Raw genomic sequence first — 6,078 nt, 5'->3', positions numbered from 1 at the left:
TCCAATAAAATAATGTTCTTATTTTTTTTTTATGTTTATCACATTTGGAAAGTGTAGTTTGATAATTGCACAAAATTTTGAAGGTAAATTTTACAACAGAAATTTTCTTTTATGATTATAGATACTGCCCTTTTTTCACTCTTACCTGCATACCAATTCACTTAAACATGCTTTTTTATAGTAATATTACTTCTTACTTCTTATAATTATTTTAGGAGTGGTTATATTTGTCTGGCTATGAATTTTGTTGTTTTTTTATTGTTGGTTTTTTGTTTTTGTTGTTGTTGTTGTTTTTAAGTAGTGGGAGATTTCCCCTGCTTGAGGGAATTTGTATCTTGCCCTAATTTAGTGTTTTATTTTGGTGCCCCCAAATCGATCAGATTATCACCTAAGGTTGTAAATGTTTCCCTTACAGAATCTGTTATCTTAGTGAAATTACCTTCATCTATGTGTTAAGGAAACTGATATATTTAATTCTTATTAATACTGTCCTGTGAGTATATAATAATAACTTCACCAGAATCAATGCCCAAAGACTTGGTCTTTGTTGGAATGTTGTTGTGAATCACAGCTTTTTCCTCAAAGCATTGTAAAAGTAAGGAAAATGGGAATTTTAGTGATAGAATTTAGAAGTATGGAGAAGTGAACCCTAGGACATGCTCAGTTTTAGATGTCAGGTATATGAAGAAGAGGTAGAAGCCAAATAAAGGTATCTCAGATAGGAAGGGGTGGTGAAATGTAGCAGATCTGTTCTTGACAGATTTCCTCTTGACAAACTGATTGGATGAATGGAAGAAATGAGAAGAGGTATTAAAGAGAATTGTTGAGAAGAAGTTAATATAGTGAGAATTTTGAACAACTCTGTTGGAGAGTCTTGCTCTTAGAGGGATGGAGAAATGGACTGTTAATGCAGGGGGATGTAGTAGCAAGGTTTTTTGTTTTGTTTTGTTTTATAAAGATTGAAGATACAGCAGGTTTGTGTGGATTAATCCAGTAGGACTAATCCAGCAGAGGAAAAGACAAATATGATGCAGGAGGGAGAAGGAGGAGCTATAAATACAGTATACAAATGAAGTTAGTTTTAAAGATGGACGTGTAAACATAATAGCAGTGGGAGAAAGGTAGATTATGAAGGTCCAGATATTTGTAGTTTGCTAGATATATAGGAGGAGCATGTAAAAGTTGTATTATATTTTTTTGGTGAAATAGGAAGCAAGGTCACAGAGGGAAAGAGTATTGGATTGAGGAAAGAAAAAAGGTATAAAATAGACACTTCGGGAAGTGGCAGAGTGAATAGATTATTGGAAAGATGGCTAGACAGTACTTAAGGAGGTCAGTTGAAGTCTGTTAATTTAAATGAGACTAGTCAAATGATTCTGTATTTTCAATTATGTTTAGCCTTAGTGCTATCACTAAGTAGACAAGAGTTGAATTTAATGAAAGTTGGGATTTTCCTAGATGAATACAACAAAGTGGGAGAAAGGAAAAGGTGTTGGTATATTCAAGGGAATGATTATAAAGAAAAGACAGAGATCTGGGTAAAGAGCAAAGTGAGAAAATGAAGGTTGAGAAATAATAGGAAAGTGGTATGATCAATTATAGATTACAGTATGATTGAAGATACGTTGAGTTATTTACTAGAGGTGGGAAGTAGAAGTTTGGGAGGTTGAAATAACCGAATAAAGTAATAAGTTGACAAAGGCATAGAGAATACAGTAATTAGTGACTGTAAGTTCTAGGATCTAAACATGGTAGTTGAGTGAAAACAGGGTCATGGAAAGAGATGAATTAAAGAAGTTAAGAAACTTGAATATTAAAAGGATCATCTAAGGGATTTCAAAATTACTATGACAAGAATAGTGAGCCAAGCAAGATCTAAGTAAAATTATTCCTTAGAACATGTGATCTTGTTAGATATGCAAAAAGTAATATTTTAAAAAGTAAATTTATAAAACTCTTGAGTCCCCATCTTTCTATAGTGACAGGAAATTCAGCCTAAATTTACTGAAAACTAGTATATTACTAGTTTATTATAATAGTATATATACCAGTATAATATACATAGTATAGTATATACTATATATACATAATATATATATACCAGTATAGTATACATGGTATATATTTCTAGTATACTAGTTATATATACTAGTATAAAACTAGTATATTACAGTGGTTTTATAGGTGTAGATTCTGACATCACATCTTGTTTCTAAGGTTTAATTGCTTTATGGCCTTGGGTAGGTTCTGTCAGTTTCCATGGAGATAATAAATACTTGTCATAGTGTTGTAAAGTTGATTTGATGAATATAAAATACTTATAAAACAAGTCTGGTGTGTGTGTGTGTGTGTGTATGTATATGTATGTGTGTGTGTGTGTGTGTGTGTGTGTGTGTTTATAGTCAAGTTTTCAATAAATACTAAGTCTTGTAGTAGTGGTTGTGGTGGTTCTCAACTCACACCAATTACAGGTGATACAAAGATTTTGATATCTTAGACAAGACTTCAATCATCTACCCTCTGTGATGTGTGTGTGTGTGTGTGTGTGTGTGTTTATAGTCAAGTTTTCAATAAATACTAAGTCTTGTAGTGGTTGTGGTGGTTCTCAACTCACACCAATTACAGGTGATACAAAGATTTTGATATCTTATCAAGACTTCAATCATCTACCCTCTGTGATGACCAGCACTTCTGTTTCTTCTGAGAGAGGAAAAATTGCCTCGATTATTCAAGGTTCTTCTAGCTGTTCTAAGAATTAAATTTATGTGAGACATACTCCTAATTTCTTAACCTTAAGTTAGCTTTAATACTGAATATTTTCCCAGTTCACGTGAACTGGAAATTCACTTGTTTTTTTTTTTATTTTGAGAATTTTTATGAATACAAAACTTAGGTAAGTGCTTAATTTCTTTAAGCCAATCAGATAGAGCTCTTTTACAAATTAATTTTAGCAATTCTAACTGGTGGTAGAAAATGCTATATAGCCACAGCGGACACATAGTGACAGATGCAGAAACCTTACTTTTATTAATATTTGAGGAGAAAAGGGGCAAGAGAACCCTTTTGCATTTTCATTTTTTAGGAAGACCTACTTTCTTTTTTCCTTTACTTAGACAGTTGCGGAGATTCAGAGATTCAGAGATAAAAGATTTATAACTTTAAGAGACAGAAAGAATGTAAGCTCCCCCCCCCAAGAATTACAGGGTAATTGCTATTTAGAATTTTCTTTCCTTAAGTACAGGACAATTCTGTTTCAGTATCCTAGTTTTTTTATAATACCTATAAGCATTTTGAGAGGAATAGGTGAGGTTTTGGGATTGGTAGAGATGGCAGGCAGGGTTGGGGGGTGTTGCTTCTAGAGTTGTATTTCTGGTTTTGTAGAGATTGGCAGGCAAAGTTGTTGCTAATTCCCAGAAAGAACTGAATTACAGCCTGAATATCAAGAGACTGATTAGCCTTTTTAACTAAACTTGCCTCTTTAGATGAGGGAGATTTCCAAATAAAGTAGGAATCAGAAGATTTATATCTTTGTTAAAAAAAAAGAAAAAGAAAAGAAAAAGTCTATATAAATCATTTTAACAAAAGCCTTCTTTCTTCACAATTCAATCTTGGCTTCTTTAGCCCCTGAATATCAGCCTTCAGCTGTTGAATTGTAGGAGGGCCAGAAAAAATTATGGTCATCTGTTTTCTTTGGTAGTGGGGAGGATGTGAATGGCTACTAGTCTTTACAATTTCTCTTTAAATTTGGGGGATCTTCTAAAAGGGGAGGTAAAATTGGGCTTTATAAGACTAGCTGCTATCCAAGGGACATGAAATTTTTTCCCTCCTGGGTTTGGGGTGGGAGGAGTGGATCCAGTGTACATCTGCAAAGGACATGACATAAGAATGCCTAAAGCTGGCAGAGCCTGATTGCAGAGCTTTAGAAAGTAGGAGTTTTGAAAAACAGCAAAGTGAGCCTCATCACATGTCTTCGGTGGTTCTGTTATACTCACTTCATGAGTTTTAGCATTTATGTGAGTAACCTACATACTTTGACTCTAGCAGATAGGCTAGAGTGCTCTCTGTAAATCTTATAAGGAAGGGTAAGTTAAAACAGGTGGACAGAGCTGGTTTTTAAGAAGAATTTAACTTGGATGTGGATATCAGTTTTTGTCTTAGTCTAACTTCTGTTCTTTCACTTTTTTAAGGGAGTCCCTAGGTCCCTAACCCTAGTAAGTATACTAATAAGATAATTGACAGCTCTGTATAAGGATTTTTTTTTTCCTTTGAAATGTAACCAGTTTAAAAGATTTATTGTCTGACCGTTGATGGGTAGAATCTTACTATTTTTTTTTTTTAATACTGTATTTATTAGAGAGAGCACAAGGAGGGAAGGTTAAGGATAGAGGGAGAGGGAGAAGCGGGCTTCCTGCTGAGCAGGGAGCCCAATACAGGGCTCAGTCCCAGAACCCTGGGATCGTGACCTGAGCTGAAAGCAGATGCTTAACCAACTGAGCCAGGTGTCCAGGATCTTACTAATTTTAAAGCAACTCAAACAAATAAGCCTTTTTATGGAAAGACACAGAGAAACATTCTAGGCTTAGGCCATGGATGCAAGTGGCATCCCTGGGGAGGGCATAGATGATGCAGTCCCCATGATCTAAAAGTTTATTCCCAGAAGTAGTGTAAGAAAGCAGATGCTTTTGTTACATAGGCAGTAAGGATGCTTCAGTGAAAACAGTGTCATTGGTCGCCCACAAAAACTTGAAATGCCTCCACTCATAGACCTACTAATCTGTGACACCAGGCAGGTGCTACTGAAAATGGGGCACTTCAGCACTAACAAAGCACAAAGGTTAAGAGCACAAAAATCCCTTATGGACTACAGCCTGTTATGACTTACTGTTCTGAGGGTTGTCATGGCTAGATAGAGAATGCCACTAGCAACTTTGTCTTAGAACCCCACTCTTAACTTGGCTACCAAGGTATACCCCAGTAAGTGCTTTGTCTGCATGGTGGAGACCAGAGAGAATAAAGCAAGTTCTCAAGACAAAAGGAAAGCCCTTATCCAGATCTTATGTGTGAGACCCATAGCAAAGTTTGTCGAAACATATGCCAGTCTGTTGAGAACCATGAACTCAACAGTCTATAGTGTTAGTTTGAATAGCAGGCTTATAAGGGCCTATACTGGTATTTCCCTATAATAATTCCCTTTTATAACAACACAAAAGATAAAATTAGTGACCATCTCTGGGAGGAAAGAGAGTACTCTACCGAATTTATCAGAGATGCTGAGCCCATGGAACTCTTTCCAAAAATATTTTCTCCCGCTAATCCAGATTTAGGAAAAAAAAGGACCATCACCACTCTTGCTTCACCAGTTCTTGCAGACAGTTTCCAGGAGGCTGACGTGGTAAGAAATCTTACCTTTGCTAGCTGTTTGTCAGATGTCCCAGAATTTCTCAGCTATAGCAATCCCAGGGTGAATAATATTTAGCCAGCTAAAGTTTATCCTGCCAACTAGCTAACTATTGAGGAAGAAAAAATTTCCTTCAAGATTCTTCTAATTGATCTAAGAATTAAATTGACATGAAACAGATTAGCAGAAGGAAAAACAAATTATAATTAAATGTACATGGAGGCCTAATAATGGCATTGAGTCACAAATGTCCAAATCCTATGCTTTTATGCATTTTAGGCAGATGTTGCCAGGTGAACTGCAGAGACCCTGGACCCTGGGTCCTCAACCTAGCCCATCCTGAAGGAGTCACCAAAAGTTCTCTGTCTTGAGAAAAGATTCAAGGACGCACTCAACACAGTAGATAAGTGACATAACTGGGGAAGTTTATTAAAGTGAAAAGCACTCTAGAGATAGGAGAGCAAGTGAGCTCGAGAGTGAGAGCGAACGTGTGTGAGCCCTATGTGCTCTGAAGATTGGGTTTCTGTCTTTATTGACAGTTGTTAACTAGAGGGTAGAATATTTATTACCTAGGGCAGGAAGAAGGGTTTTGTACTTTTTCTTCCTAATTTGGTCAGGGGTTTGCTGTCTTGGTATCCATCATCTTGGACCTTTCTGGTTTGATCAGGTTTCTTGTGGAA

At 36.0% G+C, this 6,078-nt stretch overlaps 1 protein-coding gene across 1 annotated transcript in view; it reads left to right on the top strand.

The window, feature by feature from the left end:
* The window catches only part of LOC116600577 (pancreatic alpha-amylase), a 78,474-nt gene that overhangs the window by 210 nt on the left and 72,186 nt on the right, over window positions 1-6,078 (top strand). The gene's annotated exons all lie outside the window — the stretch shown is intronic.

The sequence above is a fragment of the Mustela erminea genome, chromosome 10 (assembly GCF_009829155.1).
Source record: "Mustela erminea isolate mMusErm1 chromosome 10, mMusErm1.Pri, whole genome shotgun sequence".
Classification (NCBI taxonomy): Eukaryota; Metazoa; Chordata; class Mammalia; order Carnivora; family Mustelidae; genus Mustela; species Mustela erminea.
This window is presented reverse-complemented; position numbering and strand designations above follow the sequence as displayed.